General features: G+C 50.2%; 2 non-coding genes and 4 pseudogenes across 2 annotated transcripts; all 6 read right to left on the reverse strand.

The window, feature by feature from the left end:
- Nucleotides 1-4733: 4733 nt before the first annotated feature.
- On the reverse strand, nt 4734-4835 carry LOC142711613 (U2 spliceosomal RNA; annotated as a pseudogene).
- A 1282-nt stretch (nt 4836-6117) lies between these two features.
- On the reverse strand, nt 6118-6329 carry LOC142711603 (U2 spliceosomal RNA; annotated as a pseudogene).
- Nucleotides 6330-7680: 1351 nt separating this feature from the next.
- LOC142711619 (U2 spliceosomal RNA) lies at nt 7681-7791 on the reverse strand (annotated as a pseudogene).
- A 1282-nt stretch (nt 7792-9073) lies between these two features.
- On the reverse strand, nt 9074-9261 carry LOC142711597 (U2 spliceosomal RNA). Its single transcript, XR_012869977.1, has one exon. It is a non-coding gene; the product is annotated as a U2 spliceosomal RNA (small nuclear RNA).
- Nucleotides 9262-14804: 5543 nt separating this feature from the next.
- On the reverse strand, nt 14805-14906 carry LOC142711614 (U2 spliceosomal RNA; annotated as a pseudogene).
- A 1282-nt stretch (nt 14907-16188) lies between these two features.
- On the reverse strand, nt 16189-16380 carry LOC142711601 (U2 spliceosomal RNA). Its single transcript, XR_012869981.1, has one exon. It is a non-coding gene; the product is annotated as a U2 spliceosomal RNA (small nuclear RNA).
- Nucleotides 16381-22347: the final 5967 nt, after the last annotated feature.

A 22347-nucleotide genomic window follows, 5' to 3' on the forward strand; every position in this document is an offset into this window, starting at 1 on the left:
CCCTGGAACGAACTCCAGTGAGTCCTTTGCTCTGATGTGCTTGTGGATCGTCTTAGGTTTCCACAAGTCGGGCTTAAGACCCTCCAGTTGATGCTCCCTCACAAACCGGACAACATCTCCGTAGAACCAGGGAGCGTGCCAGTTGTAAGGGAAGGAGCTGTCCCACTTGTCCCAGCCAAAACCTCGCCAGAGGGGAAGGAGGAAGTAGCGGGACATGGCCTTGCCCGCAGAGCCGTTTGCTGTCCTCAGAGTCCTACGAACACAGTCACATGCAAAAGCGATCCGCAGCAGAGTGGGAATGTCGGGTATACCCTTCCCACCTTTGCGGGGCTCCTTGTACATAACAGTCCGCTTTACTCTGTCCATTTTCGAGCCCCAGATGAAGCGAAACACAGTCCTGGTAATGGCCCTCGAGACCGTTGCAAGAGGGGGCCATGCCTGTGCAGTGTATTGTAGCACAGGCAAGACTTCGTTACGCAGGACCATTGCTTTGCCCTCAATAGTGAGTTGTCTGAGGCTCCACAGTCCGATCCTTTGGTTGACTTTGGCCAAGCGTTCTTCCCACGACTTTAGGGCTGCACCTTCCTTACCGAACCAGACTCCCAGAATTTTGATGAAGTCCGGCTTGATAGTAAAAGGGAAGGAGGCAGGAGAAGGCAGGTACCACTTTCCGAAGAGCATGGCTTCCGACTTCCCGCAGTTGACTTTTGCCCCTGAAGCGCGTCCGAACTCCTCGCAGGTCTGGACGAGTGCAGTCACCGAACTCTGGTCAGTGCAGAAGACGGTCACGTCGTCCATGTACAGCGAGCATTTGACCTCGAAGTGTCCTGGACCTGGTGCGGTGATCCCTCTGATCTCTCCATTCTGCCGGATAGCCTCTGCGAAGAGCTCTATAACACAAACAAAAAGGAGAGGTGAAAGAGGACAGCCTTGTCTAACCCCAGACGATACAGGAAAGGGGTCAGTCTTCCAGCCGTTCACCAGCACCGAGCTGTAAATGTCGCAATACATCAGGTTAACATACAAACAGAACAACCTGCCAAGCCGCAGCCTACGCAGAGCCTTACCCATGAATTCGTGAGAGACCCGGTCAAAAGCCTTCTCCTGATCCAGACTGACCAGGGCCGCGTGTGTACGGCGGCTTTGCATGTAATGCACCGTGTCCCTCACCAGGGCAAGACTGTCGGCCACCCTACGGCCAGGAATGCCGCAGGTTTGGTCCGATCCGATGATCCGTCCGATGACAACCTTCAGTCTGTTGGTCAATACTTTGGCGAGGATCTTGTAGTCCACGTTCAGGAGAGAGATGGGACGCCAGTTTTTCAGGTCACATCTCTCCCCCTTCCGCTTATACAAGATCGTGATCATGCCTTCTCTCAAGGACGGTGGCATTCTACCCTCCACCACCATCTCCTCATAGAGCTCCAGCAGGTCCGGACAGATCAAGTCCCCCAGCGCTACATAGAGCTCTGCTGGGAGACCATCACTGCCCGGGGTCCTGCCGGGTCTGAAGGATTTAGCGGCAGAGAGCAGTTCCTCCACCGTCAGGGGTACGTCCATAGCCTCCGTACCTGCAGGATCAAGATGATTAGTGATACCTGACAGGAATTTATCGGCGGCTTCGGGGTCAGTGGTTTTCCGGGAGTAGAGGCTTCGGTAGTAGTCTGTGACGACTCCCATCACCTCCTTCTTCCCAGAATGCATGTTTCCGGTCTCATCTCGGAGTTCCTTCAGGGGCGTGTGGCCGGCATGGAGTTTCCTGAAAAAGAACGAGTTACATTTCTCACCCTTCTCCAGGTTCTCCACCTTGGAACGAAAGACAATTCGCTTGGATTCCTCCTCAAAGTGCCTTTTCAGGCCCTTTTTGGCTTCCTCCAGCTCCTTCCTGACGTCCCAGCCGCATTGAAGGAGGTCTTGCAGGGATCGCAGCTGACGCTGCATCTCTCTGAAGTCTCTCTTCCTCTCACACGCCTGTTGACGACTTTTTGCCTGAAAGAAACAACGAAATTCAACTTTAACATATTCCCACCAGTCACAGGTTTTGTCAAAGAAAACTTTATCATTCCTCCAAACAATATAGGCGTCTCTAAGTTCCGCCAGTACCTCCTCTCTTTCCAGCAGGGCACAATTCAGCTTCCAGGAGCCAGGGCCGGGAGGAAAACCGTGGCCGATGGCACCCTGGAAGAGAATGGCCCTGTGGTCAGAGAAGAAGCAGGGGACCATGGAGTGCCCATGCTGCTTGACTGCCCGGGAGGTGAACACAAAGTCAATCCGAGAACGAAGTGAGCCATCGGGTCGGCTCCATGAATAGTTCACAGAGCCGATCCCCATGGAGCCCACAACGTCCTGCAAGGATGCTTCGGTTACCATCTCGATAAGCAGTTTGGAACTGACATCCAGTTTGATTGAAGTGCCGGAACTTCGTCCATCCTCTTCGATGGGGCAGTTGAAGTCCCCGGCCATCACCACTGCCCTAGTGGTGGCGAGCTGGGTCCGCAGGGTCTGGAATAGTTCCAGGCGCTCAGCCTTCATAGGGGGAGCGTACACGTTGATGAGCCTAATCGGCTCTCCTGCCCAGGAACCGTCTACGACCAACAAGCGGCCGCAGGCGAGCTCCTGGACAGAGTCAACAGTAAATACGCTTCCCCTAATCAGGATGGCAACCCCTGCAGACTTACAGTCGCCCCCACCAGACCAGTAGGACGGGCCATGGGTCCACTGCCTGGCCAGATGATGGTATGACCTGGAAGAGGGGAGAGTACATTCCTGCAGCATAAATACATCACTCGACTGCTTGGAAAGAAAAGTTAGCACCATCTGACATCTAGTCCTATCTCTAACACTCCTCACATTGAGGCTAAAGATGTTAAGTTTAGCAGCCATGGGGGAGAATAAAGAAGGTTAGTGCAAACGATACACCTTAGTTACCAGTCCGGTCGGGCGGATCCTCCTCGCCTGGCGGGTCCGAAAGATCCAGCAGGCCCTCTGACAGAAATTGTTCCAGGATTGTAGCCACCTGGATGTCTGTTGTGAAGTCGATGACCTCAGGTTCAGACACGAGTTCCTCCACCATCTGCTCCATTTCCTCCTGCTGCGCAAGGGAATCTTCGCAGATTTCCACGACTTGTCGCTTTGAGGACTCAGCCGCTGGGCTGTCCCTCACCTTTCTCTTCCTCTGGATGGCGCCTGAGGAGACAAGAGGGGGAAAATCCTCCAGGGAGAGGACTCCAGCAGCTGGAGGGGAAGATGTTAGTGCTGCTGGAGCTGGGGAGAAGGGAGGCTGGGTTGGGAGAGGTGCAGGTGACAGGACCACTGAGATGGGTGGGTAGGAGAAGGTGAGAGCCTCAGTGGGGGTGACAGGGGTTGGGGACGGGGGGGTGGGGAGGGCTGGGCGAGGGAGGGTGGGAGGGGTAGGGCGAGGGAGGGCCGGGAGAGTGGGGGGAGGGACTGTCGTCTTCTTACCATCCTTCTTATTCCCGGTCTTCTGCGCCGCTGGAGCTCTGGCTGGGGCGGGGTTCCCTCTGGCCGGAGCTTTCGCCGCTACAGTTGCCCAGGATCGATCCCTCTTCGGGCAGTCCTTGTAGGAGTGGGCTGCTTGTCCGCAGAGGTTGCACATTGTCCGTTTCGGGCAGTCTTTGGTCTCGTGTCCTGTTACCCGGCAGTTCTTGCAGGCGTCCTCCTTGCAGTCCTTCACCGAATGACCCTTCTTGCTGCATCTCCTGCAGATCTGCGGCATGTCCGGGTAGTAGATGAGGCCGTAGGAGTTGCCCAGCGAGAATGACTGGGGCAGGTGCTGGAGGCCGTCTTCCGCGCTCGAATCCTTGTTCAGTCGGACGATTACCGACCACTTGCCAGTCCAGAAGCCGAGTCCGTTCAGGATGTGGGTGGGTTCCCTCACCACTGTGCAGAACCGCTTCAGGAGCGTGGTGATGTCTTTGCCGGGGGTGTGTGGGTTCCGCATTGAGACCGTCACCCGCCTTTCCTCTCTTTGGACAGGGCAGTTGCCCACAAAGCGAGAGAAAGGGGATTCAGGCCTCGCCGCTTTCACCATCTCCCAGTACCTTCTGCAGATGTTGATCGAAGCGAAGGTCACGAAGAACATCCCGGTCATGAAGGCCTGGATGCTGATGGTCTCCGGCTTAGCGAAGCCCTGGTCCAGGAGCATCTTCTGGCAGAACACTTCTTCCGTCATGTCCGGCACTCTCCCGTCCACCTCCTTCAGCTTCAGGGCCACCGTCTGCTTCATCCAGGGCTCCAGGGTTGGAGCAGCCTGGTTCGGCTTCCTGGTGGCCTGTTGGCTTGAGGAGGCTTCAGGAGGAGATGTCCTGGCCTGGGTCTGCTCTCCTGGTCCATCAGCCTTCTCCTTCCGGGTGGCAGGGTTGCTGGTTGAGGCCATGGCTTCTTCCAGCTGTTCCTGTCGCTTGGGGAGGATCTTCGATAGCTCTTTCCCGAAGGGGGCGGAGCTATGCAAATCTTCTCCTTGCTGGCCGAGGTTCTTCCACGAAATTTCTTCCGCAGCGGTTCCTCGTCGAGCTTCTTCTTCTGCGGCCGAGCTTCTTCGAAGATCCCCTTCAGCAGCGGCTCTTCTCCGAAGTTCTCCTTCTTCTTCCCGGCAGCGATCTCCCGGAGCTTCTTCCTCGATGGCGGCTTCTCCCTTCTGGATCGTCGTCTTCGCTGGTTCTTCTCCGCAGTTCGTCGCCGGCTTCGTCTGGAACGCTCTTGGATCGCTAAGCTAGTGTTTATAGCCCCCAGTGGTTCTCCGAGCTATCTATCCTTACAAGGACTGATAAGAACAGATACTACACTTGATCTTAGCCAAAAGGCCGAGAAGCGATAACCCGAGCGGCCCTTGCCTTGCCCGAGCCTGTCCCATACTGCTGTTCACCCCTTGCAGCGATTCAGCCTACTCCTAGGCAATTCCATGGGGCCCTGCAGGCTCACACACATTTACAGCTACTAAGCGGGAGGTGAATAAAGGCCGGAGAGGAAGCCAGACAGGATTTGCTTCTTTTGCTTGCACCACAATGCAGTGCTGAAAGAGGAGGAATCTACATAAAAACGCCTTCCTGGCAACGCCCAAATGCCCTCCTGCCATGCAGATAAACACTGGCAGCGGCAGCAAGTGCATGCCCACAGCCACCCCTTGTTCCTTCACACCTTGTATCAGCTTTAATCCAGTCCTGTGCTGCCTGCTGAGCAGCACTGAACAACACTGCCTGGGCCCAGGCTTTTATCTCTGAGGCAGGCCCCATTATGATGTCAGAAAGCTGGCTCTGGAATCCTGAGGGCTCCACTATGACACGTGCAAAGTTCCGTCTGAACTTTATATAAGACTGTGAGGCTCAGTCAGTCACTCAGTGTTGCCTGAGAGGGCAACACTGCAACAGCCGGCCGCCAGGCTGTCTTTTTTTTGCACATTTATTTGCCTCCAGGAGGCCACAAGAGGGAGACAAGGGACTGCAAAATGGAAAATAGGCATCCACCAACTTTACAGACAACTTCTCTTTGCTCCTACAACCTCCATCCTTGCACAGTTTGTTATTCTTCCAGGTAACATAGTAACAAATCCAAATTGCTGCTCTCTTTGTAGGCAAGCAAGGGTTTGTTGCAACTGCAATTCTTACTTCTTCTTGAAATGTAGGGACGACAGTACATTCCATCACATCCACCTAGTGTACACAGGTAGGTCCATTGTGGCGGGTAGGCGGCTGGCTGCTTTAATGGCTGTTTGCTGTTCCCCTACTCCACTCCACTCCACTATTTGACTGTGGTGCTGCATCAATCAGTGGCTGGCTCAGGTGCAGCTCTTTAACTTACCTAGGAGGGAGGGAGGGAGGGCGGAGAGAAGACAAGGAAGGTGAATGAGCTGTTCCAATGTGAAATGCCGGAAACACAGAAACACAGAAGACACACACACACACACACACAACAAGAGGTGGCAATGTATTCATTAATTGCATTTAATAAATGAGCTCATTATCACACATGACTGTACAAATGCATTGTCCAACAGGTGTTGAAATAATGGGATTAAAAGGGGAGATCCCTTCAGAAAGACAGAAACAATGGCAAAGAGAAAAAACACTTTTGGAATCTGATTTTAGTCAACACATAAGGGAAGGGTGCACCGGTCCTGGAAATACTGCAATACCAGGTCAATGCGTGGAGTGGACAGAGCAAGCTCTATTTCCATCTCCCTGTTCTAAAAATCCATTTAATATATGGTCCCCAGATAGGGGACGTATCAGATATTAAACTGATAAGAACAGATTTTTTTTTTTTTTTTTTTTTTTTTTTTTTCTCCATTCAGATCACGTCTTAAAAATCATAAAATTCAAAATAAAAAAGACTTAGATCATCACAATGAAAACTGAAAACGTATAATTAACTTTTGTTTTCCTCTTTCCTTTTTTCCTTTTAAGAAATCAAAAAAACATTCCTTTTTTAACAGCAATAGTTCCTAACATATCCACTAAATGTTCCTGCAAATCATTACCATCCCATTCACAGTTTACAATGCACGCTAACCACGTTGGCACACCATACCGTTCAAGAAACCCTGGTAAATTTTCTCTTACACAGAGCCGCACCCTTCTCCGCATTTTTTCAAAATTAATTTTACTACGTAACTGCTCTACTTCTTCCAGTAACCTGTCTCTTTCTGCTCTTTCCTCTTCTGAAATGACACTTTTTTTCTTTCTCTCTGCTTTTTTCCTTTTTTTCTCATCACTTTGCCCACTTCCTTCCAATTTCTGAAGCTTTCCTTCTTCCAAACTAACTTCCGCTTCCTTTCTTTTGACTATCTTCTTATTTTCCTCTTGTACCTCACGTTTGCTTTTCTTTGGGCATGATTTGAATATGTGCCCCTCCTCTCCACACATATTACATACTTTCCCTTTCTGACATTCATTATACTTATGCCCCTCTTGCAGACATTTTGTACACATTACTTTCTCACACGTTTCTCTCTCATGACCATAATCTTTACAATTCAAACAAAACATATCCATTCCCAAAAAAAATAAATTTCCACATGCACTTCCAATCTTAAACCGCGCTGGAGGAAACAATAGGTTTCTAGATTCACCAATTCTCACAAATTTACAAAGAAATTTCCATTTCCCAGTCCAAAATCCAAAGGGGTTAAACACTTTCCCCTTTCCCACCACCTCCTCACAAAACTTAGTGAGAAATGACTTAATGTCCTCTTCCTCCACGTAAGGCGAAAACATCTTTACGACCACCAACTTCTTGTTTGGCACAAAATGTGGTGTTACCTTCACACCCACAAGTCTTGGGTCCCTTTTACCTTCCTTCAAGCGTTCCAAAAAATCTGAATAAATTTCTTCTGTAGCGAAGGTAACGTCAAAGCACCCTCTCCTCGGATAGTCCATCACCGCCAAAATGCACGATCTCTCCAGCTGAAAGAAATCCAACAAAAGGACCTTCGTGATGTACTCCAAATCCTTCCTTTGCCTCTCAGATTCCTCCACGAAAAACCGGACCGCATTCCTGGTTCGCATATGTTCGGGAATTTCCTCCATCCTGCTCCAAAAGAATTCCAGCAATCTCCAAAGAAATACCTTCAGTACCGGAGTACCAGGCAGGTGATCGCTCCCCGTTGCCCTGGACTAATCCTCCTCCCCAATAGCAGCAGAGGGGTGAAGTCTCTCCTAAGAGAAACGATCCCCCCAGGCCAAGGAAAAGGGTACCAGGGCACCTCCTGACCAAGAAACAAGGCAATACCCTAAAGTACTACACTTGATCTTAGCCAAAAGGCCGAGAAGCGATAACCCGAGCGGCCCTTGCCTTGCCCGAGCCTGTCCCATACTGCTGTTCACCCCTTGCAGCGATTCAGCCTACTCCTAGGCAATTCCATGGGGCCCTGCAGGCTCACACACATTTACAGCTACTAAGCGGGAGGTGAATAAAGGCCGGAGAGGAAGCCAGACAGGATTTGCTTCTTTTGCTTGCACCACAATGCAGTGCTGAAAGAGGAGGAATCTACATAAAAACGCCTTCCTGGCAACGCCCAAATGCCCTCCTGCCATGCAGATAAACACTGGCAGCGGCAGCAAGTGCATGCCCACAGCCACCCCTTGTTCCTTCACACCTTGTATCAGCTTTAATCCAGTCCTGTGCTGCCTGCTGAGCAGCACTGAACAACACTGCCTGGGCCCAGGCTTTTATCTCTGAGGCAGGCCCCATTATGATGTCAGAAAGCTGGCTCTGGAATCCTGAGGGCTCCACTATGACACGTGCAAAGTTCCGTCTGAACTTTATATAAGACTGTGAGGCTCAGTCAGTCACTCAGTGTTGCCTGAGAGGGCAACACTGCAACAGCCGGCCGCCAGGCTGTCTTTTTTTTGCACATTTATTTGCCTCCAGGAGGCCACAAGAGGGAGACAAGGGACTGCAAAATGGAAAATAGGCATCCACCAACTTTACAGACAACTTCTCTTTGCTCCTACAACCTCCATCCTTGCACAGTTTGTTATTCTTCCAGGTAACATAGTAACAAATCCAAATTGCTGCTCTCTTTGTAGGCAAGCAAGGGTTTGTTGCAACTGCAATTCTTACTTCTTCTTGAAATGTAGGGACGACAGTACATTCCATCACATCCACCTAGTGTACACAGGTAGGTCCATTGTGGCGGGTAGGCGGCTGGCTGCTTTAATGGCTGTTTGCTGTTCCCCTACTCCACTCCACTCCACTATTTGACTGTGGTGCTGCATCAATCAGTGGCTGGCTCAGGTGCAGCTCTTTAACTTACCTAGGAGGGAGGGAGGGAGGGCGGAGAGAAGACAAGGAAGGTGAATGAGCTGTTCCAATGTGAAATGCCGGAAACACAGAAACACAGAAGACACACACACACACACACACAACAAGAGGTGGCAATGTATTCATTAATTGCATTTAATAAATGAGCTCATTATCACACATGACTGTACAAATGCATTGTCCAACAGGTGTTGAAATAATGGGATTAAAAGGGGAGATCCCTTCAGAAAGACAGAAACAATGGCAAAGAGAAAAAACACTTTTGGAATCTGATTTTAGTCAACACATAAGGGAAGGGTGCACCGGTCCTGGAAATACTGCAATACCAGGTCAATGCGTGGAGTGGACAGAGCAAGCTCTATTTCCATCTCCCTGTTCTAAAAATCCATTTAATATATGGTCCCCAGATAGGGGACGTATCAGATATTAAACTGATAAGAACAGATTTTTTGATTGAAAATTGCTTTATTGACAATCAATCGTCATCATACAAACATTACTGCGACGCAGCGCAAGCCATGAAGCAGCAAATAATAAATAATAACAGTCGTCAAACATAACATGACAGTATAATACACAGTACAGGCTAGCCTATGCTATACATTACACCACATGCTACACTAACATTCTTGCATTCACTAACGCCAAACAACAAAGCATTACAGACAAGTGATGGGATAGGGGAGTGGGTAGGAGGGGATAGGGAAGGGGGAAATCACAGGCCCGAAGCTTTATTGAAAGACAACACACAAGAAGGGAGAGTGGGGGGAAGGGGAGTATCAGTCCTCTTCCTCATCGACGTCCGGGCTGTCCCAGGTGGAATAGTCTCTGAGCAGGCTGTGGATCAGCCTGCGGCAGTCCTGGACGGACACACTCTCTCTCCGCAAAATCAGACGATTCCTGGCGAACCATATAGCGTCCTTAAAACAGTTCATAAGGCGCCAGGCTTCCTGGATTGCTCCATCCGTGGTATTCCCAGGAAATAGTCCATAAAGTACCGAGCGGTACGACAGTCTGTTCCTGGGAACTGAGTCCTTGAGTTCGTGTTCCAAGGCTTTCAACAGACCCTGTGCAAAGGGGCACTGCCAGAAAATGTGCAAAGATGTTTCCTCCGTGAAGGGGCACCTGGGGCAGTACCGGGTCTTGCACAGGTTGCGGGCATGCATGAATGACCTAAGAGGCAGTCCTCCCTGGATGGCCATCCATGAAATGTCCTTGTGCCCGTTGGTCAACCTGCCAGATGACACGTTAGTCCAAACAGTCTCCAACGTGTCGGCATGAAGCCCTGGAACAAACTCCAGTGAGTCCTTTGCTCTGATGTGCTTGTGGATCGTCTTAGGTTTCCACAAGTCGGGCTTAAGACCCTCCAGTTGATGCTCCCTCACAAACCGGACGACATCTCCGTAGAACCAGGGAGCGTGCCAGTTGTAAGGGAAGGAGCTGTCCCACTTGTCCCAGCCAAAACCTCGCCAGAGGGGAAGGAGGAAGTAGCGGGACATGGCCTTGCCCGCAGAGCCGTTTGCTGTCCTCAGAGTCCTACGAACACAGTCACATACAAAAGCGATCCGCAGCAGAGTGGGAATGTCGGGTATACCCTTCCCACCTTTGCGGGGCTCCTTGTACATAACAGTCCGCTTTACTCTGTCCATTTTCGAGCCCCAGATGAAGCGAAACACAGTCCTGGTAATGGCCCTCGAGACGGTGGCAAGAGGGGGCCATGCCTGTGCAGTGTATTGTAGCACAGGCAAGACTTCGTTACGCAGGACCATTGCTTTGCCCTCAATAGTGAGTTGTCTGAGGCTCCACAGTCCGATCCTTTGGTTGACTTTGGCCAAGCGTTCTTCCCACGACTTTAGGGCTGCACCTTCCTTACCGAACCAGACTCCCAGAATTTTGATGAAGTCCGGCTTGATAGTAAACGGGAAGGAGGCAGGAGAAGGCAGGTACCACTTTCCGAAGAGCATGGCTTCCGACTTCCCGCAGTTGACTTTTGCCCCTGAAGCGCGTCCGAACTCCTCACAGGTCTGGACGAGTGCAGTCACCGAACTCTGGTCAGCGCAGAAGACGGTCACGTCGTCCATGTACAGCGAGCATTTGACCTCGAAGTGTCCTGGACCTGGTGCGGTGATCCCTCTGATCTCTCCATTCTGCCGGATAGCCTCTGCGAAGAGCTCTATAACACAAACAAAAAGGAGAGGTGAAAGAGGACAGCCTTGTCTAACCCCCGACGATACAGGAAAGGGGTCAGTCTTCCAGCCGTTCACCAGCACCGAGCTGTAAATGTCGCAATACATCAGGTTAACATACAAACAGAACAACCTGCCAAGCCGCAGCCTACGCAGAGCCTTACCCATGAATTCGTGAGAGACCCGGTCAAAAGCCTTCTCCTGATCCAGACTGACCAGGGCCGCGTGTGTACGGCGGCTTTGCATGTAATGCACCGTGTCCCTCACCAGGGCAAGACTGTCGGCCACCCTACGGCCAGGAATGCCGCAGGTTTGGTCCGATCCGATGATCTGTCCGATGACAACCTTCAGTCTGTTGGCCAATACTTTGGCGAGGATCTTGTAGTCCACGTTCAGGAGAGAGATGGGACGCCAGTTTTTCAGGTCACATCTCTCCCCCTTCCGCTTATACAAGATCGTGATCATGCCTTCTCTCAAGGACGGTGGCATTCTACCCTCCACCACCATCTCCTCATAGAGCTCCAGCAGGTCCGGACTGATCAAGTCCCCCAGCGCTACATAGAGCTCTGCTGGGAGACCATCACTGCCCGGGGTCCTGCCGGGTCTGAAGGATTTAGCGGCAGAGAGCAGTTCCTCCACCGTCAGGGGTACATCCATAGCCTCCGTACCTGCAGGATCAAGATGATTAGTGATACCTGACAGGAATTTATCGGCGGCTTCGGGGTCAGTGGTTTTCCGGGAGTAGAGGCTTCGGTAGTAGTCTGTGACGACTCCCATCACCTCCTTCTTCCCAGAATGCATGTTTCCGGTCTCATCTCGAAGTTCCTTCAGGGGCGTGTGGCCGGCATGGAGTTTCCTGAAAAAGAACGAGTTACATTTCTCACCCTTCTCCAGGTTCTCCACCTTGGAACGAAAGACAATTCGCTTGGATTCCTCCTCAAAGTGCCTTTTCAGGCCCTTTTTGGCTTCCTCCAGCTCCTTCCTGACGTCCCAGCCGCATTGAAGGAGGTCTTGCAGGGATCGCAGCTGACGCTGCATCTCTCTGAAGTCTCTCTTCCTCTCACACGCCTGTTGACGACTTTTTGCCTGAAAGAAACAACGAAATTCAACTTTAACATATTCCCACCAGTCACAGGTTTTGTCAAAGAAAACTTTATCATTCCTCCAAACAATATAGGCGTCTCTAAGTTCCGCCAGTACCTCCTCTCTTTCCAGCAGGGCACAATTCAGCTTCCAGGAGCCAGGGCCGGGAGGAAAACCGTGGCCGATGGCACCCTGGAAGAGAATGGCCCTGTGGTCAGAGAAGAAGCAGGGGACCATGGAGTGCCCATGCTGCTTGACTGCCCGGGAGGTGAACACAAAGTCAATCCGAGAACGAAGTGAGCCATCGGGTCGGCTCCATGAATAGTTCACAGAGCCGATCCCCATGGAGCCCACAACGTCCTGCAAGGATGCTTCGGTTACCATCTCGATAAGCAGTTTGGAACTGACATCCAGTTTGATTGAAGTGCCGGAACTTCGTCCATCCTCTTCGATGGGGCAGTTGAAGTCCCCGGCCATCACCACTGCCCTAGTGGTGGCGAGCTGGGTCCGCAGGGTCTGGAATAGTTCCAGGCGCTCAGCCTTCATAGGGGGAGCGTACACGTTGATGAGCCTAATCGGCTCTCCTGCCCAGGAACCGTCTACGACCAACAAGCGGCCGCAGGCGAGCTCCTGGACAGAGTCAACAGTAAATACGCTTCCCCTAATCAGGATGGCAACCCCTGCAGACTTACAGTCGCCCCCACCAGACCAGTAGGACGGGCCATGGGTCCACTGCCTGGCCAGATGATGGTATGACCTGGAAGAGGGGAGAGTACATTCCTGCAGCATAAATACATCACTCGACTGCTTGGAAAGAAAAGTTAGCACCATCTGACATCTAGTCCTATCTCTAACACTCCTCACATTGAGGCTAAAGATGTTAAGTTTAGCAGCCATGGGGGAGAATAAAGAAGGTTAGTGCAAACGATACACCTTAGTTACCAGTCCGGTCGGGCGGATCCTCCTCTCCTGGCGGGTCCGAAAGATCCAGCAGGCCCTCTGACAAAAATTGTTCCAGGATTGTAGCCACCTGGATGTCTGTTGTGAAGTCGATGACCTCAGGTTCAGACACGAGTTCCTCCACCATCTGCTCCATTTCCTCCTGCTGCGCAAGGGAATCTTCGCAGATTTCCACGACTTGTCGCTTTGAGGACTCAGCAGCTGGGCTGTCCCTCACCTTTCTCTTCCTCTGGATGGCACCTGAGGAGACAAGAGGGGGAAAATCCTCCAGGGAGAGGACTCCAGCAGCTGGAGGGGAAGATGTTAGTGCTGCTGGAGCTGGGGAGAAGGGAGGCTGGGTTGGGAGAGGTGCAGGTGACAGGACCACTGAGATGGGTGGGTAGGAGAAGGTGAGAGCCTCAGTGGGGGTGACAGGGGTTGGGGACGGGGGGGTGGGGAGGGCCGGGCGAGGGAGGGTGGGAAGGGTAGGGCGAGGGAGGGCCGGGAGACGGGGGGGAGGGACTGTCGTCTTCTTACCATCCTTCTTATTCCCGGTCTTCTGCGCCGCTGGAGCTCTGGCTGGGGCGGGGTTCCCTCTGGCCGGAGCTTTCGCCGCTACAGTTGCCCAGGATCGATCCCTCTTCGGGCAGTCCTTGTAGGAGTGGGCTGCTTGTCCGCAGAGGTTGCACATTGTCCGTTTCGGGCAGTCTTTGGTCTCGTGTCCTGTTACCCGGCAGTTCTTGCAGGCGTCCTCCTTGCAGTCCTTCACCGAATGACCCTTCTTGCTGCATCTCCTGCAGATCTGCGGCATGTCCGGGTAGTAGATGAGGCCGTAGGAGTTGCCCAGCGAGAATGACTGGGGCAGGTGCTGGAGGCCGTCTTCCGCGCTCGAATCCTTGTTCAGTCGGACGATTACCGACCACTTGCCAGTCCAGAAGCCGAGTCCGTTCAGGATGTGGGTGGGTTCCCTCACCACTGTGCAGAACCGCTTCAGGAGCGTGGTGATGTCTTTGCCGGGGGTGTGTGGGTTCCGCATTGAGACCGTCACCCGCCTTTCCTCTCTTTGGACAGGGCAGTTGCCCACAAAGCGAGAGAAAGGGGATTCAGGCCTCGCCGCTTTCACCATCTCCCAGTACCTTCTGCAGATGTTGATCGAAGCGAAGGTCACGAAGAACATCCCGGTCATGAAGGCCTGGATGCTGATGGTCTCCGGCTTAGCGAAGCCCTGGTCCAGGAGCATCTTCTGGCAGAACACTTCTTCCGTCATGTCCGGCACTCTCCCGTCCACCTCCTTCAGCTTCAGGGCCACAGTCTGCTTCATCCAGGGCTCCAGGGTTGGAGCAGCCTGGTTCGGCTTCCTGGTGGCCTGTTGGCTTGAGGAGGCTTCAGGAGGAGATGTCCTGGCCTGGGTCGGCTCACCTGGTCCATCAGCCTTCTTCTTCTGGGTGGCAGGGTTGCTGGTTGAGGCCATGGCTTCTTCCAGCTGTTCCTGTCGCTTGGGGAGGATCTTCGATAGCTCTTTCCCGAAGGGGGCGGAGCTATGCAAATCTTCTCCTTGCTGGCCGAGGTTCTTCCACGAAATTTCTTCCGCAGCGGTTCCTCGTCGAGCTTCTTCTGCGGCCGAGCTTCTTCAAAGATCCCCTTCAGCAGCGGCTCTTCTCCGAAGGTCTCTGTCGCAGTTCTCCTTCTTCCCGGCAGCGATCTCCCGGAGCTTCTTCCCCGATGGCGGCTTCTCCCTTCTGGATCTTCGTCTTCGGTGGTTCTTCTCCGCAGTTCGTCGCCGGCTTCGTCTGGAACGCTCTTGGATCGCTAAGCTAGTGTTTATAGCCCCCAGTGGTTCTCCGAGCTATCTATCCTTACAAGGACTGATAAGAACAGATACTACACTTGATCTTAGCCAAAAGGCCGAGAAGCGATAACCCGAGCGGCCCTTGCCTTGCCCGAGCCTGTCCCATACTGCTGTTCACCCCTTGCAGCGATTCAGCCTACTCCTAGGCAATTCCATGGGGCCCTGCAGGCTCACACACATTTACAGCTACTAAGCGGGAGGTGAATAAAGGCCGGAGAGGAAGCCAGACAGGATTTGCTTCTTTTGCTTGCACCACAATGCAGTGCTGAAAGAGGAGGAATCTACATAAAAACGCCTTCCTGGCAACGCCCAAATGCCCTCCTGCCATGCAGATAAACACTGGCAGCGGCAGCAAGTGCATGCCCACAGCCACCCCTTGTTCCTTCACACCTTGTATCAGCTTTAATCCAGTCCTGTGCTGCCTGCTGAGCAGCACTGAACAACACTGCCTGGGCCCAGGCTTTTATCTCTGAGGCAGGCCCCATTATGATGTCAGAAAGCTGGCTCTGGAATCCTGAGGGCTCCACTATGACACGTGCAAAGTTCCGTCTGAACTTTATATAAGACTGTGAGGCTCAGTCAGTCACTCAGTGTTGCCTGAGAGGGCAACACTGCAACAGCCGGCCGCCAGGCTGTCTTTTTTTTGCACATTTATTTGCCTCCAGGAGGCCACAAGAGGGAGACAAGGGACTGCAAAATGGAAAATAGGCATCCACCAACTTTACAGACAACTTCTCTTTGCTCCTACAACCTCCATCCTTGCACAGTTTGTTATTCTTCCAGGTAACATAGTAACAAATCCAAATTGCTGCTCTCTTTGTAGGCAAGCAAGGGTTTGTTGCAACTGCAATTCTTACTTCTTCTTGAAATGTAGGGACGACAGTACATTCCATCACATCCACCTAGTGTACACAGGTAGGTCCATTGTGGCGGGTAGGCGGCTGGCTGCTTTAATGGCTGTTTGCTGTTCCCCTACTCCACTCCACTCCACTATTTGACTGTGGTGCTGCATCAATCAGTGGCTGGCTCAGGTGCAGCTCTTTAACTTACCTAGGAGGGAGGGAGGGAGGGCGGAGAGAAGACAAGGAAGGTGAATGAGCTGTTCCAATGTGAAATGCCGGAAACACAGAAACACAGAAGACACACACACACACACACACAACAAGAGGTGGCAATGTATTCATTAATTGCATTTAATAAATGAGCTCATTATCACACATGACTGTACAAATGCATTGTCCAACAGGTGTTGAAATAATGGGATTAAAAGGGGAGATCCCTTCAGAAAGACAGAAACAATGGCAAAGAGAAAAAACACTTTTGGAATCTGATTTTAGTCAACACATAAGGGAAGGGTGCACCGGTCCTGGAAATACTGCAATACCAGGTCAATGCGTGGAGTGGACAGAGCAAGCTCTATTTCCATCTCCCTGTTCTAAAAATCCATTTAATATATGGTCCCCAGATAGGGGACGTATCAGATATTAAACTGATAAGAACAGATAAGGTTTCAACAAAGTTTTTTATTGGCAAAAATAATATATTTTACAGACTTTTTTTTAAAATTGAAACCACAAGATAAAATCAACAGCATAATACATGAATATTCATACATTTAAATGAATACAAAAGTAATAATAATAAGACCAGTAATACAGATGTTATAATAAAAGTACAGAACAATAGCAGGATAAAATTTATACAGGGCATAAAAGACATAAAAGAATAAAACCATTTTTATTTACAATGTTATGGTATTCCACATTTGCAAACACCACATGGATGTTGCTTCTTTTACCCCTAGCTGCTTTTTGTCCCTAAGATAATAAATATACATTTCACTTAGGGCATATTTCACACAATTTTTAACGTCAATAAAATCATGTTTAAAAAGCAGAATGTTCCTAACCTTCCAGATGGCATTCTTAAAACAGTTTAAAATGATCCAACAGACCATTTGCTGTTTAAAACTTGGGCAGTTAAAAAGACCATAAAACACGTATTCAAATTTAAGATCTTTAAGACCGCAGGCCCATTTCAGCAATGGGCCTACCTTCCTCCAAACCTCCTGTGCATATGGGCAGTTCCAAAACAGGTGCATTACCGTCTCGTCGTCACCACACCTGTCTCTCGGGCACTTGGCTCTCGCCACCAGTCCTCGCCTATGCTGGAATTCACGAGTAGGGAGGCACTGGTGAACGATTGCCCAGGCAAGGTCCTTGTGCACATTTGCCATAAATTTCCCGAAAACGTTCCGCCACACCACCTTGGACCTTGCCTGTGAGAAATTTGAAACTGCCAGTGTATCCTCCTGCCGCCTACAGGAGAGTGACACTTTTTTCTGGTCCCCCAATATGCCAGGCTCCAATTCTTGGAGACCTAGGAGCCTGACAGTTTTTTCGAGCACCGCATATTGTTTTGGGGGACACAGAAGCACAGGAGAATTCAAAGGGACACGAAACCATCGTTTAAAAATCATGCCCGTAGCGTACTTTAAAAAGTAGCTAAAAATACCATCAGAATTATACATTTTAAAACAGAAGCAAAAGTATTTAATGTAAAAGAAGTTAAAAAGGTTAGGAACATCTCTCCCGCCATTGTCCTTACATCTGTACATAAAATCACGTTTTAGTTTTTCCATTTTGGAACCCCATAAAAACATAAAACAGATCCTGGTCACTTTTTTAATATATAAAATTGTTGGAGGGAAAACCATAGCTACATAAAGCATTATGGGTAATAAAACAGATTTAATTATTAAAACTTTTCCCTCCATGGTGAGATTTCTCAAATTCCACATTAAAACCTTTTTTTCCATTTTGGCAATTACTGAATCCCAATTGGGTCTCCCATCGTTTTCTTGATTAAAAACAATTCCTAAAATTTTTATCTGATCCTGCTGCATGTTAACTCCTGGTGTCACAGAGGAATCCCATACACCAGTATAAAAACAGTCACACTTATCAACGTTTAATTTAAAACCAGAGGCTTCACAAAAAAAGCCGGTGTTCCTCAATGCCCGTCTCATAGAAGCGGCGTCTGGGCATAGGACGGTGGCGTCATCCATATAGCCTAGGATTTTTACCTGGTTCCCCCTTCCTCCAGGTATGGGCACGCCTCTGATGACTTTATCATCTCTTATTAGGGTGAACAGAGGTTCTATGGCACAAATAAAAAGGAGCGGAGACAACGGGCACCCCTGTTTCACCCCTGATAAAAGAGGAACACCTTTAGTTAAAAATCCGTTGATAGAAATTTGGCTAAAACAGGATCGATATAAAAGCTTAATACGTGTTAAAATAATTTCAGGAACAGCCATCTTTTTAAGAACCATAAAAAGATATTCATGGGAGACCCGGTCAAAAGCCTTCTCGAAATCTAAGGATAAAATAGCAAGGCTTTGACCCCTTTCTTTAAAATACCAAATGATGTCACGTAAAATATTCAGGGACTCAGTAATTGACCTCCCAGGTACCCCACATACCTGGTTTGGATGGATTAATTTATGAATAAAAGGTTTAAAACGGATTGTTATTAGTTTAGCTAAAATTTTACAATCAACGTTTAAAAGAGTAATAGGGCGCCAGTTTTTTAACTGGTCCCTCTCACCTTTTTTAAAAATTAAGGACACAATCCCCCTCCTCCAGGAAGGGGGCAGCTCTTCAGTAATAAAAACTTCCTTATACAATAAAAACATGTCATTCTTTAAAATTTCCCAAAAAGCATGATAAAATTCGATGGGCAGACCATCTTCCCCAGGAGCTTTCCCATTAGAAAAACTTTTAAAAGCAAATAAAAGTTCCTCCAAGGTAATATTACGGGATAAAACTTCCTGGTCTAAAATATCTAGCTTGGCATCAAGGGAATTAAGAACATGTTCTAAAAAGGAAGGATCAATATTTTTCTTGTTAAAAAGAGATTGGTAGAAATTAAAAGCAGAATTTAAAATGCCGACCATAGTGGTTTCTCCTTCAAGGTTTAAAATGACATCTCGTTTATCCATTACCTTTTTGAAGAAGAACCGGGAACACTTCTCGCCATCCTCGAGGTGCTTTACATGTGAATTAAAAATTATTTGTTTCCCTTTCTCTTCTATGGCATGTTTTATTTCAGCTTTAAGATTTAAGATATCATCATCAACATCCATACCAATCTCCTTCAATTTGAAAAGTACATGTAAACGTTTATTAAGAACATAAAACCATTGTTTTTTCTCTTTTGCTTTCTTCTTACCTGCTCGAATAAAAAAAGCTCTGATTTTGGGTTTAATGCCCTCCCACCAGTGTAGCATAGGCTGACTGGGCGCTCTATGGGACTGCCAACACTGGTAGGTCCGCACAAACTCCTCTTTAATGATGGGGTCCTCCAGGAGTGTGGTGTTTAGTCTCCAGGGACCCCTACAAGCTTTTTGCTCTCCCTCTAGCTCCAGGTGCACTGAAAGGAGCTTGTGATCAGATAAAATATTTGTTAAAAGCAAACATTTTTTGGGAATAAAACTATTAGAAGTGAAAATAAAATCAATTCTGGAGCTCACTCTTCCATTGGACCAGGTGGGGCCTGGGTCCGCAGGCAAGAGTTCCCTCCAGCAATCTTTCAATTTAAAATCACCAATAAAATTCTTGAGCAGGTAAGAAGTACGGTCAATTTTTCGATTAAAATCCCCACCCTGCCGGTGTTCTCCATCTCGCACACAGTTAAAATCACCACCCACCAGCAGGGGGGTAGACCCAACACAAAACAATGGTAAAATCTCTAATAGTTCTGCCCTCTCCTGTTTGGTAGGAGGGGCATAAACGTTTAAAACACGAATTAAAATTCCATTAAAAAGCAAATGTATTAAAATAGCTCTGCCGGGCATGATTTCAGTCACTGTTTGGATGGAGATAAAACGACCTCGGCAGAGCAATCCAACCCCCGCAGAGCGACAGTCATTTCCACCAGACCAGACTGAGGGGCCTAGTTTCCAGTCCATCTTTAGATCTTGATATTCCAAGTCATTAGGGATTCCACATTCTTGAAGCAGGCAAAGGTCAAAGTCCACAGTCTCTAAAAATGAAAATAAAGCAGTCCTGCGGACAGGGCTCTTTAGGGACCTCACATTTAGTGAGGCGACTTTGATAGGAACCAACATAGTCTTAGTTGAGGTCAGAATCCGAACCAGAAGAGTCGTACTCGGAGATCAGCTGCGAGTCTGGACCCCCTTTTTGAGGGGTCAATAAATCTTGGATGTTGGTAGGGTCAGAGCCAGATACGTGGGCGGCTCCAACCCCCACACTGCTCTCATCCGAACTCCGATAGGCAGCTTTCCTCCGAACTCCGGACTCCTCTTCCTCTCGCTGTCTCTTTGCAGAATGGCTCCTATCCATCTCCTCGAAGTCGCTCTCACCCATCTCTGGCCCCTGGCTGAAGATATCGCTGATGTCCTTCCTGGGCAGCTGCACAGGGGCCTGTGAGGTCCCATCACTCTTGGCAACCTTTGCCTGCTTACGGGGAGCCTTCATCGCAAGCCCCTCCACAACCGCAGTGGAGGAACTTTGCTCCGACCCCCCCGTTGACCGGAAATGGTCAAAACGAGGCTCCAATCCAGCATATTTTAGGGTTTTCTTAATGGAGCCCTCGTCTGACACAGAGTGTCTCCGCTCCATGCCCACACTCTTGGGACAGGCGTCAGGTCCTACTGCAGAACCTACGGAGCCACGACGCCTGTCGCTAACCACTGCCTCAACAGGGTCCACTGCAGGCGGAGCAGAGGACCTGTTTGCAGAGGTGCCGGTCAACTTATGTCCAGCAGAGTCAGAATTCCTCCTGCTCTGCCTGGACCCGGTGGAATCCCTATGGCCGTCCCTCGAGGCTGACATCGGTGGGCCCCCCGATGGAGCTGTGAAGGACTTTGGCCTGGACCCCTCAGTCGTCAATGCTCGTTTTGGGGCATTACCAGCGGCGTCTGCACATGTTGCAAACTGCCGCTCTGGCCCTGGTCTGGGTGGCCCAGATTTCGCTCTGCGGGGGCAATCTTTAAAAGCATGCCCAGTCATGCCGCACAGATTGCACAACACCTCGGAACTGCATTTTGCCGCTACGTGTCCAACCTGGCCACACCTGTTACACTGCACCACATGGGGCCGGTCACAATGCTCTCTGGTGTGGCCATATCTCAAGCAGTTCCGGCAGGCTATTGGCATCTGGGGGTAAAATAGGAATCCTCGATTCTTCCCAATGGCAAAGTTCTGGGGTGGGTGATGTAAGCCTCCAATGCCATTGGGATCCTGGCGGAACTTCACCCAATATTTTCTTTTGCCATTCCAGAAGCTCTGGGTGTTCAAGATTTTATGTGAGAAGCGGACCTCCCTGCAGTAACGACTGAGGAAGGTTTCAATGTCACACTCTGAGACAAATGGACTGAACATGCACATCACGAGCGGGACTTCTTCCTCCCCGTAGAGGAATAAAAAGTTCAGTCCATTTAGCCGCTCCTCACTCTGGTCCGCATCAGACAATCTTTTGTGCATGTTGTCGCAACATGCCGCGGCCGTAAAGGATACGGTGTACCGACCGCGGCTTTCCTGGTCGTTGAGACACAGGATGTCCGCCCGCTTGAGCCCCAGGAAGTCCAGCAGAATCACCTCCACAATGAAGCGAAGGTTCTTCCGCTGGCGATGGCCTTCTTCCACCTCGATGCGGACGGACTGGCGCAACCGGGTGTCCCCGGATGCAAATCCAAATGTGAATGGCATTTTCAGTGCCTGGGGGCTAAGCCTGTCCCTTATAGCAGCAAGGGCTCAGATTCCACAATTAAGTGGAACCCTCCCCCAAGGCCAAGGATTAGGGTACCCCAGACACCTACGAAGCCCGATAAACGCCCTCGGAACGCTCTTAGAAAAAACGCCTCAAGGCCGGTTGACCTCTTGGGTAAGGCGCGATCGCAACTCGTTGTCCGGGGGCTAAGCCCACTCCCCAAATAGCAGCAAGGGGGTGAAGTCTCTCTGTGAAAAGAGACGATCCCCCAAGGCCAAGGAGCAGGGTACCCCGGACACCTCCCAACAAAACCAGATGCAGAAATACTACACCTGATCTTGCCAAAAGGCCGAGAAGCGATAACCCGAGCGGCCCTTGCCTTGCCCGAGCCTGTCCCATACTGCTGTTCACCCCTTGCAGCGATTCAGCCTACTCCTAGGCAATTCCATGGGGCCCTGCAGGCTCACACACATTTACAGCTACTAAGCGGGAGGTGAATAAAGGCCGGAGAGGAAGCCAGACAGGATTTGCTTCTTTTGCTTGCACCACAATGCAGTGCTGAAAGAGGAGGAATCTACATAAAAACGCCTTCCTGGCAACGCCCAAATGCCCTCCTGCCATGCAGATAAACACTGGCAGCGGCAGCAAGTGCATGCCCACAGCCACCCCTTGTTCCTTCACACCTTGTATCAGCTTTAATCCAGTCCTGTGCTGCCTGCTGAGCAGCACTGAACAACACTGCCTGGGCCCAGGCTTTTATCTCTGAGGCAGGCC

The sequence above is a fragment of the Rhinoderma darwinii genome, unplaced genomic scaffold (genome assembly GCF_050947455.1).
Source record: "Rhinoderma darwinii isolate aRhiDar2 unplaced genomic scaffold, aRhiDar2.hap1 Scaffold_4304, whole genome shotgun sequence".
In the NCBI taxonomy this organism is placed as follows: Eukaryota; Metazoa; Chordata; class Amphibia; order Anura; family Rhinodermatidae; genus Rhinoderma; species Rhinoderma darwinii.